This window comes from Mus pahari, chromosome 6 (genome assembly GCF_900095145.1).
Source record: "Mus pahari chromosome 6, PAHARI_EIJ_v1.1, whole genome shotgun sequence".
NCBI classification, from domain to species: Eukaryota; Metazoa; Chordata; class Mammalia; order Rodentia; family Muridae; genus Mus; species Mus pahari.
The window spans coordinates 47939023-47949998 of record NC_034595.1 but is presented as its reverse complement, the minus strand read 5'-3'; the positions used below and the strand labels follow the sequence as shown (position 1 = coordinate 47949998).

The window sequence follows — 10976 nt, the reverse complement described above, 5'->3', positions numbered from 1 at the left end:
TTTCCTGTAAGCAACAAAATGTTGGGTCCTGTTTGTGTAGCCAGTTTATTAGTCTATGTCTTTTTATTGGGGAATTGAGTCCATTGATATTAAGAGAAATTAAAGAAAAGTAATTGCTTCCTGTTATTTTTGTTGCTAAAGTTGGGATTCTGTTCTTGCGGCTGTCTTCTTTTAGGTGTGTTGAAGGATTACTTTCTTGCTTTTTCTAGGATGTAGTTTCCATCCTTGTGTTGATGCTTTCCCTTTATTATCCTTTGAAGGGATGGATTCGTGCATAGATATTGTGTGAGTTTGGTTTTATCATTGAATACTTTGGTTTCTCCATCTGTGATAATTGAGAGTTTTGCTGGGTATAGTAGCCTGGGCTGGCATTCATGTTCTCTTAGGGTCTGCATAACATCTCTCCAGGATCTTCTGGCTTTCAAAAGATGGAATGCTTCACGAATTTGCGTGTCATCCTTGTGCAAGGGCCATGCTAATCTTCTCTGTACCGTTCCAATTTTAGTATATGTGCTGCTGAAGCGAGCACGAAAATATATTTTCTGGGAGAGAGTAATAATTCACATGGGCAATAAAATTGTGTTTGTAAATATAAAATTGAATTTATAAGACTGTAAGTAAAAATCTTTACAATGAAATACAGGGTTAGCATTAACTCTTAGATATGGATAAAACTGGAAGAAAAAATATTTCCCAAATTGCCTTTACTTAACCTAATGCTACACCAAAGCATCAACCGCAAACCTTAATACATTGCTGTTTGTCATTAATAGCAGTGTTACGCACTTACAAGTCATCAATCACAGATATTCCATAGAAGTCTCAGGGAATATGAATTTGAAATAAATATATATAAATAATGTGAGCCAATGAATCCTCCCAAAAAATCCAGCAAAAGGGTACACAGAAAATTCATAGCAAAACCATCCCCACAGGCTTTGTAGATAGGTGTTTTCAATATGTTTACATTTTCATGACAGTTAAAAAGGAAACAAGTCCTCATGCAAAGCCCACAGAGTCACTGAACTACTTAAGCTTGGGTCACAGTAAAATGTTTGCCTTTTATGCATGAGATCCTGAGTTTGAGGTTCAAACCTCATCTATACTAAGTCAAGTTGGGGATGATGGCACACACCTGTAATCCCAGTACTGGGACTGGAGAGACTAACAGATTCCTGTGGTTCTATAAACAGCTAATGTAGCCTCCTCTCTTACCTTCAGGCCAAGTGAGATTCCCTGCCCCCCAAATGTTGATGACAACTGAGTAACAACACCTGTGGTTGTTCTCTGACCTACACAATACACATATGCACTTGCATACACATTCAACTGCAGATGTGCTCTCAAAGTTACATACACACACAAAATTTTAAAAAGAAAAATAAATAATAAATAAATAAATAGGAATAATAAAGAGTATCCTAAATATTGACTATAAAATTAGAAACTTAAAGAAATGACACAGAATCAATTCTGTCAGCTAAAGAGTTTTTTGGAGTATCAGAATAAATGTTTGATAACATACTATAATTAAAATTGGACATAATAAAACAATTTATGAAGCCCGGAGAATGTAAAAGCTAAAATGTTTGGAATCCAGACTACTCAATGATTTCACTGGACTTCTATCATCAAGATTATACATTTCTTCATGCTTATCCATCCAAATGCTATGTCTCTGCAATTCATCAAGCTGTACAAATAAATCTCCACTCAGACCTATCCTAGAAATATGAAGAGAAAAAAAAAAAGAGCAAGAACACCACAAAAAGCAAATCTACTGAAATAGAGACTATTGACATAGTGCAGAGCTTAACAACCACAATGGAAGTGAAGCCCCATGAGAATGGACTTGGAATACCAGTGAGTTAACCAGAATGGTAACTCAATGACACCCACTGTTGAGATCAGGGGCAAATAAGATTTAAATAAAACCAAATCTCACCACTACGATGCCTTCAGGAATGTTAAAAGAAAGAATGGTCTCATAAAAAGGAAAACTTGGAACAAGAAGAAAAATGACTGATCAAAGAACTGCTGAGCCGGATAATAAAACATGGACTCTATAAAATCTCAGTAATAGAATTCAACTTACAGGCATAAGATAAAATAAATTGAAACTTCAATATTACAGAAGACACTGCTCTAGTTAAGAGAGTTGTCATGGTCACTGTGGTCAAAAGCAGTTTGGGAAGGAAAGAGTTTTTTCAGCTTACAGCACATCTCAGCCTATCATGAAGAAATCCAGGGACTTGGGACAAGAACCCAGAGGAAGGATCTGATGCAGAGGTTATGAAGAAATGCTGCCCACTAGTTTGTTCATCATGCTCAGTCTACTTTCTTTTAGAACGTAGGCCTATCTCCCCAGGGTAATAAAAGGGCCCAGATTACTGGCCATAGTGATCTGGGTCCTTTTATTTCAAACACTAGTTATGAAAATGCTCAACGCTAGAGTCGCTGGGATTTTCCTCCATTAGACTGGCTCACTATAACCAAAACAGCAAGTTGGGAAGGAACAGGTTTATTTAGCTTGCACTTCCATACTATTGTTTATCATCAAAGGAAATCAGTGCAGGAATTCAAACTATGCAGGAACTTAAAGGCAGGAATAATACAGAGGCTATGGAGGGGTGCTACTTACTGGCTTGCTCCTATGGCTTCATTCAATCTGCTTTCTTGTAAAAACCCAGGGCTACTAGTCCAAGGATAGCACCACCCATCATGGATGGGGCCCTCCCCCATCAGTTATTAATTAAGAAAATGCCTTACTAGCCACGCAGTGGTGGCACACGTCTTTAATCCCAGCACTTGGGAGGCAGAGGCAGGCTGATTTCTGAGTTCGAAGCCAGCCTGGTTTACAGAGTGAGTTCTAGGACAGCCAGGGCTACACAGAGAAACCCTGACTCAAACAAACAAATAAATAAAAAAGAAAAGAAAATGCCTTACAGCTGAATCTCATAGCCAGGGATACACAGAGAAACCCCGTCTCAAATAAATAAATAAATAAATAAATAAGAAAATGTCTTACAGCTGAATCTCACGGTGTCATATTCTCAATTGAGGTTCCTTCCTCTCATAAGGTTCCAGCTTATGTCAAGTTGACATAAAACTAGCCAGGACCATCTGTTCACTTTTTTCTCTGGAAAACAAGAGCTGATTACTGTTATGGCTAAAATAAAGCTCTGTTTACTCAGTAAGTCTGTTATGCTTAGTATATTTACTGAACAAAAATGCTAGGTTAGTTACAACTGACACATACTTTAATGTCTTCTAACAACAACTATTGCTTGGCTATAATTTGTTACCTAACAGTTTGTGTGTTGGAAGTTCTAGGAGGAGAAGGCGAGACATACTGCTTAGCGTGGATTATGTAGTTCTCATGGGACCTCAGTAAGTCCTTACTGGAGCAAGTTCAAGTACCTGATGATCGACCCTCTTAATTCCTGTTTCAGCATGTGATCTTCCTCTACACTCACTCTTGCTATACGACATCATGCATCATGTTGTCACTCTTGCTATATGACATCATGCATCATGTTGTCCTCACCAGAGTCAGGTTGATGCTGGCACCGCCCTACTGAAACCCCAAGCTGTGAGCTTATTAAGCCCCTTATGGATCATTATCAATCTATAGGTAATTTCTTTCTATAGTAACAGTAAAGAGTCTTAATACAACAATGCACATTTTCATGAAAGAAGTATTGTAGTGAAATGAGATTTAGTTTTCCCTGTCATCCAGCAGTTAGTTGACTGGAAGTCATTCATATTTAGGCTGGAGTTTTAATTCATGGGTGAAGTATATAGTTGGTAAGCATGAGGTCAGAGTTCAATCCTCAGAACCCAAACAAAATACACCACCAACAAAAATCCTATCTAACTCCAAAGCCTGTTCTTTATCATGGATCTTTGGTTTATAACTCAGTCCTACTGGTTCTAGATGGTGGAAGTGAAGGATTCCTTACCGTCCAGCCTCTGAAGGGTTAATCTGCATGCTTCTACTCCAGGATCCCAGGAGAAGGTGCTGGGCCTTACCTAGGACACTGATGATGACATTCACTGTAAAGTCCTTCCACCTGAGCATTTGATCTCCTGTCTGACTCGTTTCCTGAGGAATAAAAGTAGGAGAACAGGAATGATTTAGTCACAGTTGTTAGGCATTTATGGTACCAGTCAGAAAAGATGTTTACCTTAAATTAAGAATTAGAACCACACATTCCATGAAAGAACTTAGTTCAGTCACTCCAAAACCAGCCATCATGAAGAGGCTTCTAGTTGCCACTGGAGACAAGAGGCATATGTAGCTGCTAAATGGTGTGTTTCATCTGGGTTTTCAAGTAAGGGGCCACTCCAGAGTGGTATGATTTTGTCTGTTCATATGCTTCTCATGAGAGACTGGGGCAGTCAAACAACTTGTGTAGTTTCCAAAATATAAGAAATAAGCAGTGGTGTCAAAGGAACAGAACAGGTAGGCAGCCTACAGATATTGATGGGTTCTGCTGGTTTTAGCACTATGTGGCTAGAAAGTCAAGCCAGGTAAACGGCAGAACCAGACAGTTTCACTTAACAAGCTTGCTTTTGCAATACTTTCTTTAATATATTACAGAAAAACAGTTTCTCTGTCTCCCAAATATAATCCGTCTTAGTCCACCCCATCAGCCACTAATCTGATTGTTGTTTTGATGGACTTGCCCACCCTAGACCTTGGTTATAAACACAATACAGCATTACTTCTTGCATGACTTTCCCTTCAGATAATGTTTTCAGGATTCATCATGGTAGACAATATCCAACTGGAATATCTTTGATGGCTCCTACTTAAATATAGTGAAGGGATCAAAAAACTTGTGTCTTAATTACTTGCTTCATTGTGCTGCAAAGAGGCTAGTCCCAATACTATACCACCTCATCAGGGAGCAGGTCCCTGGCACAGGGATGCAGCTGCTGTTGATTTGGGGGATGGGTGGTGCAGGAGGCAGATACTGAAGAGCCTTTCAAGCCAATCCCTCCATCTTGGAATGTCTGCTCCATATCCACTTATGTGAATCAGTCTTCCATTTTCATTGAGTCTTTTTTTTTCTTTTTTTAGTCTTTCTTTTTAATCTTTATTATATATTTTCTTCATTCACATTTAAAATGCTCTCCCCTTTCCTAGTTTCCTCTCCGAAAATCCTCTATACCCTCCCCTTCCCTCTGTCCCCAACCCACCCACTCTTGCTTCCTGGCCCTGGCATTCATTGAGTCTTTACTTCCACACCTCTCTTATTTCAAATTATCGGCATAGGTAGCATACTGTGGTTCTTATTATTCCATGTAGAATAATTTTTTCTCTCTTAGATGGTTTGCTAACTAGCCATAGTCAATGATAAAATTATTACTTATGCTGTGTATAATTTTGTGTGTGAAGAAGCTAGACCAGGATTTTCCTAAACCATCCAGGTTGGCCTGAAATTTGCAAACTTCCAGCTTCAGTTTGTCTACTGTTCAGATTACAAACCTCTGCCACCAAATCCAGATATAAATCCTACTCTAGTAACAGTTGACACTGAAATGTGGATCAACTCTAATTTATTGGACATCTATGGTGACTTCTAGTGGCAAGTCCACACCAATTCTAACTTGTTTTTTTTAAACTTATTTTATTAGATATTTTCTTCATTTACATTTCAAATGCTATCCCGAATGTCCCTTATACCCTCCCCCCACCCTGCTCCCCTGCCCACCCACTCCCACTTCTTGGTCCTGGCATTCCCCTGTATGGTGCATATAAAGTTTACAAGACCAAGGGACATCTCTTCCCAATGATGGCTGACTAGGTCATCTTCTTCTATATATGCAGCTAGAGACACGAGCTCTGGGGGTACTGATTAGTTCATATTGTTGTTTCACCTATAGGGTTGCAGACCCCTTCAGTTCCTTGGGTAATTTCTCTAGCTCCTCCATTGTAATGCATATTTGGAAAGTTTTTCCATCTTTAATCAAAGCCAAAGGCAGCTTGATACCACTAACATGCCACAGACTTCTCAAACAGTTACAAGAAAACACTTTCTAGACTAAACTGTGTCAGACTCTCTGTGTGTTTGTGCCACTTCTATCTGTGACCCTTGATTTTTTGACTTGCCCTGTGGTTCACATCTAGAGTACTATCTATTTCCTTAATGCTCACTGAACTATTTGTCTCCAAGATTATATCACAGTGGCTTCTAGGGATGTTTGCTGTACAATATCTGCAAATTACAATTTCTATCGTGGGAAACTACTCTTTTCTGACAGGTTTGATGTAATTATCTTTCTGTGGAGTAAGAAATGGTGTTTACCGTGAAACTGATATTTTAATCATCTATATTTCAGTTAATTACAACAATAATTTTAGGAGTCTAATCTATTCATTTTTATATATATATATATATATATATATATATATATACATATATATTCCAAATATATGCATATTATTCCTAATATATTACTGAAACCCTAATATATGACAACATATTAATATATATTCCATAATATAATATAAACTCCCCATCCTTACTACCTAATAGATACATAGGATAGAATTTGACACTTCACACCTGCGCTTTCCATTTAATTGTGCTGAAATTAAAACCAGCATATTTTCAACTGGATCTGAGGGACTTCTTAGATCATTTCTGTTATCAACAAATACTACTACTTCTTGAAGCTGTAAGAGTGAATCTCTGTTTGGTTTTCAGCTTTTAGAATTTTCCTAGTTTTCTGTCACAGGATCCTTTTGAACTTTAAGCCAGCAATGATGTCTCAAATCCTTTTATAAGAGCCAGGAAAGACTACATCAGCAAATATTCATACAATTATATTGCACTCATTCAAGTAAGACAATATCTGGATTTCATAACCTTTATATTGCAAGTAGAAAAGCTCTATAATGTTTGAAACGGAAAACAGTCTGAAATATATACTGGCAATTTATGCTATGAGTTAAACCCTAAGTGATACATCCACTTCAATCCAGAAGAATGAATGTTGCTCTCCAGAGAACCAATGGATTTACCTCTCCACTCTCCATCATTCACACAACCTAAGAGATACGATGTGTGTCTCAGATTTTCATCAATGTCCCTGTGGGAGCCTGCAGAAGGCATATATTTTTATTTGAAATAAATAGGTGGTTATATAATATTGCAGTGTTCAACATCATGTCCTAGCCCGGAACACTAGCCAGTAGGAACCTTTGGTCTATCCAAAGACTCCCTCATCATCTCTCATGGAAGAAATTGAAGGAGAATATTTTACAGCTGCTGGGTTTCTAAGTTGCTCTCCTCTGCAGCCTTTCCTGAGAACCTGAAAATTCAAGAAACTTCTTGGCAACTTTGTAAGAATCACTGACCTTTTAGTTTACATTGCTACGTTCTCAGCAATGTGTAACTTCTGGAGTGGGGAAACTTTGCTTTATGGTGTATACTTATATGATTCAGTATATAATATGCAACAATTAGTAAACTATTTTGTGAGCAGTAGTTTAATTATTTGTTTTGTCTTGTGATTTTTTTTCCCCTGTCATGCTATTTTGTTTCTAGTCTTTCCTTTAAAGCCAAATTCACATACTTATGGGCTAACTTGTCAAATTGAAGTCAGTGTGAGCGAACTAACGACTTCACTTCTACTTATAATCGTTTATGAATTTTAGAAAAGCATATGGGATGGATCTCAGGGATTTATTGAATTCATGCTCAAGGATATTCAAACAGATATTTATGAATCTAAGACTGCTCTGATGCAAAGGAAGAGCCAGCATCAAACACAACAGCTCTACTCATCTGACCCATCCATTTCTTCTGTTACTTGAAGCTTGGGGACCCAAGGATTACTAACTGCATGTTTTCAATGGAGACATTCTAAGAGAATGGCAAAAGTCTAATGAATGGTTTGCACATTGGGATCTCCTGAAAACCTAAGTCAAAGGCCACCAAGATTTTACAGAGGTTATAAACACTTGCAACAAAAAGACTTAAGACTCATTGTAGAAGGAGACAATCAGCTTGTAAAAATTGTCCTCTGACCTCGACATGTATAATAAGGAATGTGTGTACCCCCACTCACAGACAACACACACAAACACACACTTCTACTGCTGCTGCTGCTGCTGCTACTACTACTAAATATAATTTAAAACTCCAAGCATGAGCATTTCTATAAGTTACTATCCCATTACTTCAATTTGTATTGAGGACACAAACTGACTCTCATCTATTCTTTTGTTGCCTGTCCTTTGGTACTGGGAATAGCAAAGGTAGTCAAGGGCATCTCAACCCAATGCCTTGTATGTGATATCTTTAGTTTAAAAGGATAATTTTCTGACTACCTCTATGTAATATACCTTCTGGAATGGGAAAACTCCCTTGTTTTTTAATACAACTCAGTAGCACATAACTCTATATTTTAAGTTTTTTTTTTCCAGCCTGTCAGCCAGGCTTTGATGTTTGACTGGCTGAGATAATTCAGGCCTTTATCTCGACAATATCTGAATGTTTATGTATTACCCTTATTCTGTGAGACTTTTGCCATTACTTATAAATGGTCATTACTCAACATGGAACCTTAACAACCCAGCCATTATATGATTTCTGTAGATTCCCAACTTACCCCTATGGTGTGCTTATACCTCTTCTCCTTATAATAAGAGGATACAGTAGGCTTCCTTGTCTATTGCTCCAGTGACATAGGATAAGCCCAAAGCAATGGAGTTCAGGACAGATCATAAAATGATCGCCGGGGAAAGGTTTGTTTACATTATAGAGCTTTGTTTTATAAGTAAGGCAGGGCCTAAGATGAAGAGAATGGAGAGCACTGATTCATATCTGTGGCATGTGTTCAAGGGTCAGGGCTAATTCTCACTTTCACCTTCACTTCCAAGGGCCACACATGTGACTTAATAAAAGAAAGTGACACAAATTCAAGGCATATGCCACACCTTGAAGGGAGTGTCCAACCACTGAAAACATTGTCCTAAAACTAGACTTACACTAAATCATAAGTCAAGCACATTACTCAGTGATAGGCTGTATTCTAAGAACGCCAAAGTGAGTCTATTGTAATATCTACTTTACTGCAAGAGGGCCCCTTTGTTCCCAGACAATTTTGTATGACAGTCATAAAATTACATTAGATTTTTCTACAAATTTTCTATTGGAAGAAGTGACAAAGGTTCCAGGGAGGAATTCAAATGCGCATCCAGCAAAGATGATGAGTGGCTTAGATGAAGTTCCATTCCAAGCAGGAAAGATTTGTATGCCATTTTATCTACCACTAGGTTGTCTGGTCTGCGTAATCATGACTTTCTCCTTGTTGGAAATGGGATTGCCACTGGCCATAGTAGTTAAGCATCTAAGCCCAACACATAAACTATAGACCTGCCTCTAACTGCACAGCCTGGATTCAAGCCAATCATGTGGCTGACATCATAATCACAAGTCAGACTTTTTCCTTGTACATAACGATCTCTCTCTCTCTCTCTCTCTCTCTCTCTCTCTCTCTCTCTCTCTCTCTCTCTCTCCTTACATTTTTCTTCTTAGAACCAAGTTTGAGAATATTAGTGAGACCTTATCTCAGACTTGATAGAATTCATATATGGACACACAGATTTAACTGTCATGGATTCCTAGTAAATTGACTTCCGGTCTTTCATTTGTTATTGTGTGCCATTGATGTTACCAAATACAGCCAACACACTCTGTTTCTTTACCGATTAAACAGTATAATTTTGTATTATTCCCCAATGGTAATGAGACAATTAACCACTAATGCAAAGTTAACCGATTACATTGTTCAACATTTTACTACCAGTCATGGATGCCTTTTGCCTTTAGCCAGGAAACAATATGGATTTAAAGCCTGGCTTCTTACAATCACATTTTAGCCAAATCTCCACAAAACAAAGACATAAGCAAAAGAAATGAAGTGATGGTTCTCTAACTAAAATACAAAAGTCTTAAGTTGAAGATGAAGAAGACAGGAGAACTGAGGCAAGGAAATGACAGGAAACACATGATGCCTAACTGTCCAAACCAGAAAGTCACAGGCTTTTGCTGCCAGACACATTTGTATGTTATTCATGCCTCTTTAAAAGGATACAAAGACCATTTTCTTCTCGGAAGCATTTACAAAAGGAAAAACTAGATAGACCCAAGGAATGTAACTCAAAACAAGAAATCGTGCTAGAATGTGGGAGGCTGGAGGTTTATTTCCCAAGAGTCTTCCCAAAAGGGAAATCAGACGAAATGTTCTTACTTATATTTACTGCCTAGCTTTCTTCTAGGCTTGTCACACTGCAGTCAATTTATTCCAGCAGGAGCAGAGGGGACAGTACACTCTGAAGTAACACCTGTCCTTGAAAGGACAAAATATCTGGACACAACATCAACACACAAACATTGTAACAAATATTAAGAAATGGTGGCATAAAATAGACAGAGACAATAATTAACTCTTAACTATGGTCCTATATAGTTCATGGAGGTTTCATGGAGAAGACTGGCAGAGAAGGCCAATGGAGCTCAAACTCCATGGAGAACTCATAGAATTTTTCTTGTGGTTAAAATAGAAGTATGTTTACATTATCTAAAGAGTCAAGAAATAAATGTCAGAATATTCTTATAGTTTATTCTAAAACTAAATTTCTTCTTCAGCAATTGAGTCACAACGGTGTAAAAATAAATACATAGAATAATTAAATGATATATTCACTTTAAATACTTTGTGGTTTGCTGCAGTTTGGATCTTAAATTCCCCCTCAATACAGAAGATTTGCTCTCCAAAGTGGTGCTATTGAGGGGAGGAGAGGGGTGGTAGAATCTTAAGACAGGAATACGGGTAATAAGGACACATGCTCCACTATGTTCATAGCTGCCTTATTTATAATAGCCAGAAGCTGGAAAGAACCCAGATGTCCCTCAACAGAGGAATGGATAAAGAAAATGTGGTACATTTACACAATG

General features: G+C 37.9%; 1 non-coding gene across 1 annotated transcript; it reads right to left on the bottom strand.

Annotated features, from left to right (window-relative positions):
• Window positions 1-422: 422 nt before the first annotated feature.
• Window positions 423-529, bottom strand: LOC115064364. Its single transcript, XR_003844184.1, has one exon. It is a non-coding gene; the product is annotated as a U6 spliceosomal RNA (small nuclear RNA).
• Window positions 530-10976: the final 10447 nt, after the last annotated feature.